The sequence below is a fragment of the Mirounga angustirostris genome, unplaced genomic scaffold, assembly GCF_029215605.1.
Source record: "Mirounga angustirostris isolate CCGP_5_RB_7025 unplaced genomic scaffold, mMirAng1.0.hap1 SCAF_14, whole genome shotgun sequence".
Classification (NCBI taxonomy): domain Eukaryota; kingdom Metazoa; phylum Chordata; class Mammalia; order Carnivora; family Phocidae; genus Mirounga; species Mirounga angustirostris.
The window spans coordinates 66,756,276-66,770,197 of record NW_026991722.1 but is presented as its reverse complement, the minus strand read 5'-3'; positions in this window follow the sequence as shown (position 1 = coordinate 66,770,197).

The following is a 13,922-nucleotide window of genomic DNA, read 5'->3' as shown; positions in this document are numbered from 1 at the left end:
CGTTTGTAGAAACATACATGGTTACAGAAACATTTTTAGTATCTTAATGGCTTTAACTTTGAGATAGAGTATAGATTTAAGGTTATGCTAACTCATGTTTATCCTTGAATATGACTAGACCTGTCTTGGCCTGAAGTAAATGTAGATAAGGTATGTCGCAGGAAAATGCCAAGGTGGTTTTCCTCTTTTGATCCACTTACAGTGGGAACATTCCTTTTGTAAGCACGTTTGTCAAAATAAACCAGATGATGTTTTTACTCTCCATGTACACCTTGCCCATTTTTAAATGTCCCAGTTGAAAGTATCTTATCTTGGAAGCATCTGTCTGCCTCCTTTTAAGAATTGAGCTTGCATTTAGGATAAGTAATACACAGTTTAGTACTTGAATAAGTGCCTCATTTAAGTATATTTCATGTATGGCTAAATTTTTCACCAAGTGAGAGGCTGGCAATTTTCTTTCCTACTTACTATGGTGTAACACATAACTGTTGCCTAATAATTTTCTCAAAGCCTCAATCTCTACCAGAACAGCTCCATTGTACAAGCCCTTCCTTTCCTGCAGTGCATTATTACTTTTCCTAGCCCCATGTGGGGAGTCTTTGTTGGACAAAAATGTATTTATCATTTCAGAGGTTTATAACATTCAGGGATGTGGCCATAGACTTGTCTCACGAGAAATGGGGCTGACTGGACCCTGACCAGAAGAATTTATATAGGAATTTAATGATTTGGAACTATGGGAACCTCATCCGAGATTACCATTCCTCCAAATTCAAAACCTGAATTTAGGTATCTTTGCTTTCTCTTTTAGGAAAAGGGGGTGGGCTTTAAATTGCCTGCCTGAATTCCTACTCCAGGTTCTTGAAGAAATGAATTAAAATCGGTAGAAGTGGGAAGTGGCTTGCATTCTTCCTTGAACGCTCTGCCCGTCCCCGCCACTCGTGCTTTTTTATTTTGAGAGAGGGAGAGAGAGAGAGAGAGAGAGAATGAGCAGGGGGAGGGGCAGAAGAGAGGGAGAAGCAGGTTCCTTGCTGAGTGGAGAGCCCGATGTGCCAGGACCCTGAGATCATGACCCCGGTCAAAGGCAGATGCTTAATTGACTGAGCCACCCAGGTGCCCCTAGATTCTCTTCCTCTGTATTAAGAAGTCAGGTCTGGATCTAGGAAAAACCATAATCTTTTGAAGTATCTATTTTTCCCTTTTATAAGCAGGACTCTCTCTTTCTAAATCAAATGTGGCCCTTACTGGAGCAAGGAAGAGTCAAAGAATGATGGACAAAAGATGACAAGAGGCCTATGATCAGGTAAGTGTGGGACAATCAGGCAGGGAGTGCCATTGCATGGAGTAGTCCAGCTTACCAAATTGCTTGAATCATTTTCTCAAAAATAGTAACTTTCCTTTAAAATTCCTGTCATGCAACAGCATTCTGAACTATGAAACTCATCCTTTTTTTTTTTTTTTTAAAGATTTTATTTATTTGAGAGAGAGAGAGAAAAATAGCATGAGAGGGGATAGGGTCAGAGGGAGAAGCAGGCTCCCCACTGGGCCGGTAGCCCAATGTGGGACTCGATCCCAGGACTCCGGGATCATGACCTGAGCAGAAGGCAGTCGCTTAACCAGCTGAGCCACCCAGGAGCCCTGAACTATGTAACTCATCCTAAAGGTACTCATTAAGTTGTGGTTAAGATACTTCAGAAAATAAGAACTATGCTTTTATTTATTTATTTGAGTTATTTATTTATTTGAGAGAGAATACATGCACACGTGAGCAGGGGGAGGGGCAGAGGGAGAGAGAATCTCAAGCAGATGCTCAACATGGGGCTTGATATCCCATGACCTGAGCAGAAATCAGGATTTGGCCGCTTAACTCACTGAGCCACCCAAGTATCTGTGCTATTATTTTTAATTAAAGTAAATACAGATAATTTCTAGATTATACAATAAGATATTAAGAGACTTGCTACTGAAAAAAGAAAATGAATAGCTTGTGGGCATTTTCATCATACAATATATTTGTCATATCAAGAAGGCGCTGGCAAGGTTCACAGTTGCTTGCTTTCACTGAATTTTAGCACACAAATCTGTTACATCTTTCCATATTTAACAATGATTTTTCATAAACTAGTGCTTTCCAGAGGTAGCAGAAAAGTAAAAAGAAATTTGCCTGTCTTTTTTAAGATTTTATTTATTTATTTAATGAGAGAGAATGAGAAAGCACAAGCAGGGGGAGAGGGAGAAGCAGACTGAGTCACCCAGTCCCCCTTAAAGTTGCCTGTTTTTTAAGATGAAATTCTGTAACAATAGCCAGACACATTAAGATATAAAAGCAAACAGCAGGAGAAAAACATGTATGATGTTACACTTTAAATCACTTGTGGAACACAATATTGTTTCAGTTCCTGTTTGTATTGTTGAGACAAGAACCATCTCTGTACATCTGAAGGGGTAGGCATCCTGCTTGAACATTAAGAACTATGTAGTATAAGATGTTTGTATCTCAGGGCGCCTGGGTGGCTCGCTCAGTTAAGTGTCTGCCTTGGGCTCAGGTCATGATCCCGGGGACCTGAGATCGAGCCCCGTGTCAGGCTCCCTGCTCAGCGGGGAGTCTGCTTCTCCCTCTGCCAACCCCACCCCCCACCCATGCTCTCTCTCGCTTGCTGTGTGTCTCTCTCTCAATAAAATCTTAAAAAAAGATGTTTGTATCTCAGACACAGTTTTATTATGTTTGCATGTGTAAAATTTAGTGAAACATGCTCAGGAATGCAACCATTATTTCGAGTGAGAATGGTACCATATTTTCATTACTTTGCTGTCATTTATTCAATTATCCATACGTTGTGAAAGCATCATACTCCCAATGAAGAGGTCCGTCCTTGGTAGACGAACACAACACATGGTATTTTTTCTGGAATAGGACTCCATGTATTATTTCTGCGTGAAACCTTCCTTAATTGAGTTGAGCTTCAGAGTGGTTCCCTTGCATACAGCCGGTCTGAGTGCACAGCTGGGTGGCTCTCGGCACCCGGCACACGTACGGGCAGCTGCCCTGCACTGGTGCCTGTCTGATAGGGGTGCGACAGTTCGTGAATGCAGTGTTGTTAGTGTGGGGTCGGGTTTCATGGCTACTTACAGTGTCTTCAAAAAGTCTGCTTCCAAATAGGATGTAGAATTGTGGCAACAACCAGATACAATACGAAAATCCCATTTTAAAAGGCATCATTGAGCTGTGGAAGCAAGAGAGAAATCACAGGAGTTTTTGTGGTCAGTTGAAGTTGAAATGGCAGATTAGGAACTTGAGAATCTTCAAATGCATAGCTGGTTCCCTCCCCTGGGACATTTGCTGAATTTAGGGCTGTGCAGGAGGCTGGAGAGCCAAAATAAAAGCTTCCAAAAGAGTGAAGTGTCTGCAGTGTCTTTGGTGCTTAGGAATGAAAAACCCACTCGAGAAGGTGGCTGCCCAAGATAAATGGCCAGTCTCCCCCCAAGCTGCCTATCCAAGTTTGAAGCTGCATGGGGTAGGAGGTTAAGGAGATTAGAAACTACCAAGCCCTCAGATTCATTTATTTATTTTTAAATATTTTATTTATTTATTTGAGAGACAGAGAATGAGAGAGAGCACATGAGAGGGGGAAGGGTCAGAGGGCAAAGCAGACTCCCTGCCGAGCAGGGAGCCCGATGCGGGACTCGATCCAGGGACTCCAGGATCATGACCTGAGCCGAAGGCAGTCACTTAACCAACTGAGCCACCCAGGCGCCCTGTTGGGAGATTTTTGATTACTGCTTCAATTTCCTTAGTGGTTATAGGTCTGTTCAGGTTTTTTATTTCTTCCTGGTTCAGTTTTGGTAGTTTATACATCTCTAGGAACATTCCATCCCAAAGCAACAGAATACACATTCTTCTCTAGTGTCCATGGAACATTCTCCAGAATAGATCACATCCTAGGTCACAAATCAGGTCTCAACTGGTACCAAAAGACTGGGATCATTCCCTGCCTATTTTCAGACCACAATGCTTTGAAACTAGAACTCAATCACAAGAGGAAAGTCAGAAAGAACTCAAATACATGGAGGCTAAAGAGCATCCTACTAAAGAATGAATGGATCAACCAGAAAATTAAAGAAGAATTTAAAAAATTCATGGAAACAAATGAAAATGAAAACACAACTGTTCAAAATCTTTGGGATGCAGCAAAGGCAGTCCTAAGAGGAAAGTATATAGCAATACAAGACTTTCTCAAGAAACAAGAAAGGTCTCAAATACACAACCTAACCCTACACCTAAAGGAGCTAGAGAAAGAACAGCAGATAAAGCCTAAACCCAGCAGGAGAGGAGAAATAATAAAGATCAGAGCAGAAATCAATGAAATAGAAATCAGTGAAATAGAAACCAAAAGAACAGTAGAACAGATCAACGAAACTAGGAGCTGGTTCTTTGAAAGAATTAACAAGATTGATAAACCCCTGGCCAGACTTATCAAAAAGAAAAGAGAAATGACCCAAATAAATAAAATCATGAATGAAAGAGGAGAGATCACAACCAACACCAAAGAGATACAAACAATTATAAGAACATATTAAGAGCAACCATATACCAGCAAATTAGATAATCTGGAAGAAATGGATGCATTCCTTGAAATGCAGTTAATTTAGAAATCAACAACAATAAGGGTGTCTGGGTGGCTCAGCCGGTTGGGCATCTGACTCTTGATATTGGCTTGGGCTGTGATCTTGGGGTTGTGGGGTCAAGACCTGCACTGGGCTCCACACTCAGTGGGGAGTCTGCTTGGGATTCTTTCTCTCCCTTTCCCCCTGCCCCTTGCTCTCCTCTCTCAAATGTCTTTTTTAAAAAAGAAAATAAGAAAATAACTGCAAACTTTTAACTCTTTTGAAAACAATTCTAAACAGCTATAGACTTGTTAAGTCATGATAAATTTTATACAACACTTAGAGTTAAAATAAACACAGACCAAAATGTGTTACATAGTTGAAGAGGTATTTAGAGGACTATAGTCTTTTTTTTTTTTTTAAAGATTTTATTTATTTATTTGACAGAGAGACAGTGAGAGCAGGAACACAAGCAGGGGGAGTGGGAGAAGGAGAAGCAGGCTTCCTGCCGAGCAGGGAACCCGATGTGGGACTCGATCCCAGGACCCTGGGATCATGACCTGAGCCGAAGGCAGACGCTTAACGACTGAGCCACCCAGGCGCCCAGTATAGTCTTTTCTTTAAGATTTTATTTTTATTATTTTTTATTTGACAGAGAGACAGAGCACAAGCAGGGGGAGTGGCAGGCAGAGGGAGAGGAAGAAGCAGACTCCCCGCTGAGCAGGGAGCCCGATGCGGGATTTGATCCCAGGACCCTGGGATCATGACCTGAGCTGAAGGCAGATGCTTAACCGACTGAGCCACCCTGGCGCCCCTAGAGGACTATAGTCTTAAATGCTTATTTTGGGCGATAAAGCCTGAAATAATGAGTTGGAATCCACCTGAAGACAATAAATCAATTCCACATTCATAACATTTATAGTTTCTCTCCCAGTATGAATTCTCTTGTGAAGAGACTCCAACTCAAGTGAAGAACTCCAACTCAAGGCTTTTCCACATTGAATACATTCATAGGGTTTTTCTCCAGTGTGAGTTCTCACAAGTCTCCTAAGGGAAGAGGAAACACTGAAGGTTTTACTACATTCCTTACATTGATGGGTTTCTCTCCAGTATGAGTTCTCACATGTATTCTAAGGGATGAGAGACGACTAAAAACTTTCCCACAGTCATTGCATTTGTAGAGATTCCCTCGAGTGTGTTTTCTTGTGAACTTTAAGGTGCGAGCTCATAGTAAAGGCTTTTCCACAGTCATTGCGGTCATAGAGTTTCTCCCCAGTATGTATTCTCTTGTGCACTATTAGGTAAGAACTTGTGCCAAAGGATTTTCCACAATGATTACACTCATAAGGTTTCTCTCCAGTGTGAGTTCTCACATGAATCTTGAGATATTTTTTTGACTGAAAGCTTTTCCACATTGATTACATTTGTAGGGTTTCTCACCAGTGTGAGTTCTTACATGTCTCCTTCAGGTTGAGGAATCGATGGAAGACTTTCCCACATTCTTTACATTCATATTGTTTTTTGCCCATGTGACTTTTCTTGTGCAAAATAAGATTACGAAGTCTTTGAAGGCTTTCCCACATTGATTACATTTATGACATTTCTCTCCATTAGGAGTTTGCTCCTGTTGCCTACTGGATGGATGATAACAAAAAGTCTTGCTTTTATTACATTCATAGGAATTCTCCACCATATGAAAATTGTTATATATAGGTAGCATATTATTATGCTTGAAGTGTATACCATGTTTGAAGCATGCACATTTTTGTGCTGAGTTTTTTCAAGATGCCACAGAGCTCTATCATATTTATGACTTTCACAGAGCTTCCCTCTTACACAGTTTCTCTTGTAGTTGTTTACAACTGAATTATGTTTCAAACTCTCAATATCTAAGTGACATTTATGGCAATGTTTACTGGTGGAGACTCTCTTTAAAAAAACAAGTTTTGATCCAAGTTTAGAGTTTTCCTCTAATTCATGATGGTCATAGAATCTCTCCTGAGGTGCTGTTTTCTTTTGGGTTGCTTTCCTCAAATTTCTCTCTGGGATCTTGTGCTGTTTTCTGATCTGTGGCATTCCTGGTCTTCACTTAATGTGGAGGACCAATTGTCCATTATGAGTCTTATCATTTTCACTCCATTGGATGATTTTTCCCTAAAAATATTCTTTGGTTTTAAGTTGAATCTCCCAGTCTGGATAGGTGCCTTAGAGAAGTCTCCTTTTCATAGTTCTTATCTCTTCTTGACCCAACGGGGAGATCACAGTAGGCTTCCATAATTGATATTCCATTGAGGTAAGAGTCATATAGTTTTCCAGCATCACATCTCTGTAAATTCGTCTCTGACCAGAATCAAGCATCATCCACTCCTCCTGAGTGAACGCCACAGCCACATCTTTAAAGGTCACTGGTACCTGTAACCAGGTTGCTGGAAAACCAGCCACCATCCTTTCTTCCTCAGTATTTCTCACGTATAAACAGGCAGAATTCTGTGTTGGCAGAGCCCACGAGGGATAGGTCAATGGCTGTCATCTTAAGAGTCTGAAAGTGATATCTGCCTGCACAATAGGGTACAGAGATCAGGATATTTTCTTGTTCCTCTGATCCAATCAGGGTATGAAGGCATTTCATGGGGTGTCCTCCCTGTAGCCAAAGAGGCAGGCTCAGGTAAAAGAAGAAAGGTGGAAACAGAGCCCCATTGTTGGCAAGGAAAAAGAAAAATTGTTGACCCTCCCCCCTACTCCCAGCAAGGTTTGACCAGCTTAAAATCTTTACAGGGATTTGTAGTCACATACAATATTGTCATCCTTGGCCCCCTTCTAGAACTTGGGTTATTTGTACTAGCTTCTCCTGGAGACTACTGTTCAGCACAGGTGTGAAAGGAGCATGCATTATTAAAAGAAAAAAGATTAAAGCTAAAGAGAACCAATTCAAAGAGGCATGGTTAATTAATTAAATTTTGTGCATACTTTGCTACTTTTTTAGTTAACTTTTGGAATGGGAAAATAATTTTCCTGTCAAACATAATTATTCTAGGTATGCTTACTTTCCTATATATAACTTGTTTACCTCAATAACCTCATACATGATTAACAGCACTGATGATTTAGCTCCTACTCGGGAATTTTATTGGAGTTGTTAAAGGTAGATATGTGACTTTGAAACAAACGTTCATTTGATTACTGTCAAATCAATCTCTCTCCCCAGAGTATATGTTTCCTCATGATAATTTATTCTATCTAGAACTTGAATGGGATCAACAAAGAAGCATGATCCATGATCCAAACTTTGGGAATGAGGTCTTAAGGTTAATAAGATGGCACAGTACTTTCCTACACAATTTTTACAAAGGCTTTAAAATAAATCTTAAGGGCGCCTGGGTGGCTCAGTTGGTTAAGCGACTGCCTTCGGCTCAGGTCATGATCCTGGTGTCCCTGGATCGAGTCCCGCATCGGACTCCCTGCTCGGCAGGGAGTCTACTTCTCCCTCTGACCCTCCCCCCTCTCATGTGCTCTCTCTCATTCTCTCTCAAATAAATAAATAAAATCTTTTAAAAAATAAATAAATAAATAAAATAAATCTTAAAAAGATACAGTGTGAATACAAAAAAATGAATGCTTAGAGCCTTTAAGATCACAACAAATCATGCAATAATTTGTTATGCTAGCTTTTTACAGGTGTTACTTTTTGCAGATTAGATGATAACCTTCAAATGTGAGCCCTCTATCTCAATGCTACAATAGAGTTCAATTTTAATGGACAAAATCACAGAATTCGCAATTTTATTTAGACAAATATCTTTGACAGGTAGATTCTATGTCCTTAAAGCAGAAGTGTATATAAATCTGTAACTTTGGTGTAAACTGTACAGAAATAGATTTCCATCTGATTTGTTCATTGCTGTATTCCAAGTACCTAGAATATTCCTAGCACATGGCAGACACTTAACAAATATTAATCCAATAAGCTGAATGAGTCCATGGCAATTAAGGTTTTGTGAAGGAACCCCCCACCACCACCATCCATACCCTTCTTTCAGAAGGAAAAAAAATTAGAAAGTTATGCTTTCTATTCAAAAAGGAACTTACTTTGTCTTCTGGTTAAAGCTTTTTAAGCTAAGAATTGTACTCTGGACTTGTTCCTTAATTCTCCATGTTTTATTTCTTTTCTAGTTACAGAACTAATTAGAAAAACTAAACACTTTAGGGACAAACATAAAAAAGTATCTGAATAAATGGAGGGATTCATCATGATCATGGATGGGAAGATTCAGTATTATAAAGATTTCAATTTTCCTCTAACTAGAATTGCATTGGGTTTTCATTAATCTATATATTCAATAGGGATTTTTTGAAATGACAATTTGATTTTAAGGTTTTATAGCAAAATGAAGATACATAAATAACAAGGCAATTATTAAAATAGTGCTTTACCCTACTATATTTAAAAATGCATTGGGGTGCCTAGGTGGCTCAGTCATTAAGCGTCTGCCTTCGGCTCAGGTCATGATCCCAGGGTCCTGGGATCGAGCCCCGCATTGGGCTCCCTGCTTGGCGGGAAGCCTGCTCCTCTCTCTCCCACTTACCCTGCTTCTGTTCTCTCTCTCGCTGTCTCTGTCAAATAGATAAATAAAATCATAAAAAAAAAAAAAAAGCATTATAAATCTCTAGTAACTTGGGTGCCTGGGTGGCTCAGTTGGTTAAGCATCTGCCTTTGGCTCATGTTGTGATCCCAGGGTCCTGGGATCAAGCCCCACATTGGGCTCCCTGCTCAGTGGAGAACGTGCTTCTCCCTCTCCCTGCCATTCCCCCTGCTTGTGCTTGCTCTCTCTCTGTCAAATAAATAAGTAAAAATCTTTAAAAAAAAATAAATCTCTAGTAATTTAAACATGATAATGGGGCAATAATAAAAAATAAAACAGCTTCAGAAACAGATTGGTGTGTAGCTAGACATTTAATATATGATAAAGGCAGCACTATGAATCACTGCGGGGAAAGGATGGAATAGTTATTAAATGGTGTCAAGACAGCTGACTATCTGTTTGGAAAGCAAATTCTACTTCACACATTCCCATTCCCATCTGGATCAAGGACATAAATAGATATGTAATAGGAATTCTAGAAGAGGAGGACAGAGGGAATATAAAGCAAGCAATATTAGTGATAATGGTTGTTCTTATCCCAAGCTGAAAGAAAGATATGAGTCCTTCACCTCCAAATGTATGTATGTACCACATGCCACACTGAGGAAATTTCTGAAATCCACCGGATACATTGGAAGTAAGCTGTAGAGCATCAGGAATAATGAGTAAAATTTTGAAGTTACTGGAGAGAAAAGGCAAATTACCTATAAAGAAATACCAATTATACTGACTACAGACTTTTTAGCTGCAAAGATGAAGCCAGAAGACCACAGAATAATATCTTCAAAGTGTTAAAGGAAAACAGTTTCAACCTAGAAGTCAACAGTATCCTAAAAAGTGAGAAAAACACTGGCATATTTCAAAGTGACAGCAGCATCCTCAAAGATGCTCATAAGATAAATGCAAGTTGAAACAAGAATGGGATATAATTTCTCTAAGGCACACCTTAAATTAAAAGAGACCTAAAACTGCATGAGACTTATTTAGACCATGAGTCAAAAACAAAACAAAAACACACACACACACTTATGAAATAACAGAAAACTTTGAACACTGCCTATACATTTGATATTAGAGAAGTACTGCTAATTCTGTAGATGTGATGATATATTTTTTATGATTTTTAAAGGAGTTATTGGAGAGAGATTTTGAAATATTTACAATATACCATGTAAAAGATCTGCTTCAAAATAGTGATAAATACAAGGGTGTCTGTTATACTTTGTTTTGAAATTTTCATAATATAAATCTAAAAATCATTAGATAACTTCATTCATAAAACATTAAAAGGATGTATGGCTGTTTTTTTTAACATATATATAAAATCACAAAATAAGTGGTCTTAGGAAATTTAAAAGTATAATAACAAAAACAAAAAAAGGTAAAAAGATTTAAAGATAAAGCTGAGGAACTCTTCCAGAAAGCAGAACTCCCAAAAGAGATAAGCAAAGAAAAAGGTAAGAAAATTACATGATCAATTTCAAAGGTTCAACACCAGATTATTCAGAGTTCCAGAAAGAAAAAACAGAAGAGAGAATCAAATACAGGAGAAATTCCTTAAAGAAGTGAAATCTGTAAGGACCCATCAAAATGGCAATATTTCTTTTTTTGTTTGTTTTTAATATTTTATTTGAGAGAGAGAGAGAGAGCAGGAGCGGAAGGGGGAGAAGGGGCATTGTGAGAGGGAGAAGCAGGCAGCCCAATGTGGGGCTCCATCCCAGGACCCTGAGATCATGACCTGAGCCCAAGGCAACACTTAACTGTCTGAGCCACCTAAGTGCCCCAAAACAGGCAATTTCTTAAAAGACTGGAACTAAACTTATCAACATGAAAGTTTTGAATACCAAAAATAAACTGATGAATCTAAAGGTTCCAAGAGATGATAAATAGGTTACATACAAAAGAACAGTAACAGGTGTAGAATAGGACTTCTCAATGGTAACACTGCTTCATTTCTATTTGGCTTTGCCCACTTTTAAAATTCCAAGGGAAGGCAAGTTCTTCCATCGACCGCCTAAGAGTGGCACTGCAAGAAGCAACAACCTCTCCTCCTCCTCTCTGCCATCTGCTCAGCAGCCACAAAGCAGCAACCATGTGCAAATTCATTTCCATCCAGGCTGGTGTTGGCAATGCCTGCTTGGGAGCTCTACTACCTGGAACAGGGCATCCAGCCCAATGGTCAGATGCCAACTGACAAGACCACTGGGGGAGGAGATGACTCCTTCAACACCTTCTGCAGTGAGACAGGTGCTGGTGCCCAGGGCAATGTTTGCAGACCTGGAATCCACAGTCATTGATGAAGTTCACACTGGCACCTACCACCTGAGCAGCTCATCACAGGGAAGCTCACCACAGCCAATAACTGTGCTGGAGGGCACCACACCATCAACAAGGAGATCAATGACCTTGTCTTGGACTTAAGCTCAAAAAAGAAAAAACGGCTACAATTACAGCAATGATTTTAAAATATCACTAAAAAGCCGTGATTTTTTAAATCTCCAAAAAATCACTATAGAAGATTAGAATGAACAACTTCATGCCACCAAACTTATAAATTCACAGATGAATAATTTTCTAGAAAACCTTGTGTCCAAATTGACTCAGTAAGAACTATAAAACTTAAATCCATCAACAACCATTAAAAAAAAAAAAATCAGAAGTCAAACATCTACCCCTAGAGATTTTGAGTCCAAAACTTACAATGGAAAAACTACTTTACAAAATAGGAGGAAAGAAAAATCTATGCTTCCCAAATTATTCATGAGACTTGTGAAATTCTTTTACGGTACAAGACAGTACTGCGAAGATAGCACAGAGGCCGCTTTTAGGCAAAGAGGCTGGAGCGATGGAATGTGGAAAGGGCCCACAGTGACCCCCTGGCTGAACACACACCTGCCCATCAGGCGACCCACCTTAAAGCAGCCGACAGTTACCAAAAAAAGCAAAATGCCCATACATCTCCGTACTTTCTCACCTTCTCCTTTAACAAAACAGCCCCACCCACTGCCTTGCTGCCGCCGGTTTCTCCTCTGCTGTCCAGCCGCCCCACCCCCTGCGGTGGGTTCAATAAACGTCTACCTCCTTTGTTCCACCTGGGGAAATTCTCTTCACTGCCGGGGCCACCGGCTTCCACCCCAACGTGGCTCCACATATGCGGGCCCCCCAGATAGTACAAGGAAAGAAGATTAAAATGCAATTTTAATTCCGAACTCTGAAAAAGCCCTAAGCAAAATATTAACAACTTGAATATGACTGTGTACTAAAGTAATAAAATAGTATCACATTCAAACAGGGTTTGAAGAACATTTGCAAGAATTACTGCCAAGCAGAAAAACCGTTACTGTAATAGTAACATTTAATGAACACTCTTGTACCCACTGTATTTTGAAGCAGATCTGGGGATGCTCTTATCATTTGTAAAAATTTCATAATTTATCTCTGTATAAGTATTTTTTTTTTAAGATTTCATTTATTTATTTGACAGAAGGAGAAATAGCGAGAGCAGGAACACAAGCAGGGGGAGTGGGAGAGGGAGAAGCAGGCTTCCCGCGGAGCAGGGAGCCCGATGCGGGCTCGATCCCAAGACCCTGGGATCCTGACCTGAGCCGAAGGCAGATGCTTAAGGACTGAGCCACCCAGGCGCCCCTCTGTATAAGTATTTTTTTCTTTCCTTTTTTTTTTTTAAAGTAAGTTCTACGCCCAACGTGGGGCTTGAACTCCACCCCGACATCAAGAGTTGCATGCTGTATAGACTGAGCCAGCCATGCGCCCCAAAATTTATCTCTGAATAAAAATCTTAAAAAATCTTAACAAGGATATGGTCACACCCACAATATTAGCAGGAATTGCTTAATATCAAATATATAGGCAGTGTTCAAACTTTTCTGTTATCTCATTAGATTTTTTTCAAGCAATTCCTTTGACTTACGGTCCAAATAAGGTTCATATAATTTCAAGTCCCTTTAATTTAGGGCTTGCCTTAGAGAACAGAGCTCTCCTTACGGTGATGCAGCCCATTAATAAACGAAGGGACGAAGACGGATCGAAGAAAAGCTCCCGCACAGAGTACGGGTCAGTGCAGGACGCCCACCACGCACCGCCAGCAGCATCACCGAGGCGGCTTCTCCTCGGTCCGCTCCCGGCCCCCCCTCCCCCCACGCTCCGGGCGCGGCTCCGCGTCTTCCCAGCCCCCGTCTCCCCGCCGGCCGCAAAGCCACGCCTAGCTGCCCGCAGAGCTCGGGTGGGCGCTGAGCACCGGAGCGACCACTCCCCACGTCCCCTCTCACGGGCCCCGTCTCCTCAACTCTGCGCGCTCCTACACGCTCACCTGTCCCTGGGGGACCTCGGCGTCGGAACCACCAGTCCGCCGCGGGAAGGGAGAGGAGAGCGCGCGCTGGGCGGGCGGGCCGGCGGCGGCGTCCGGAGGCCCCCAAGCCGAAGGAGGAAAGCAGCAACCACAATTCCCTCGCTCAGCGGCCCCAAAAATCCGAAGGGCGGGGACTACATTTCCCAGGAGGCCCCGCGCCGCCCAGGCCTGCCCCGCGGAGGGATTCTGGGCTCGCGTCCCGGCTGCGCTCCCCGGCGGAGAGGCCGCGGCCCGTGCGTGCGTGGACGGGGGAGAGGGAGCGGAAGGAGCGTGCGTGGGCCAAGCCGGGGCCGCGGCGCGTGCGTGAAGGG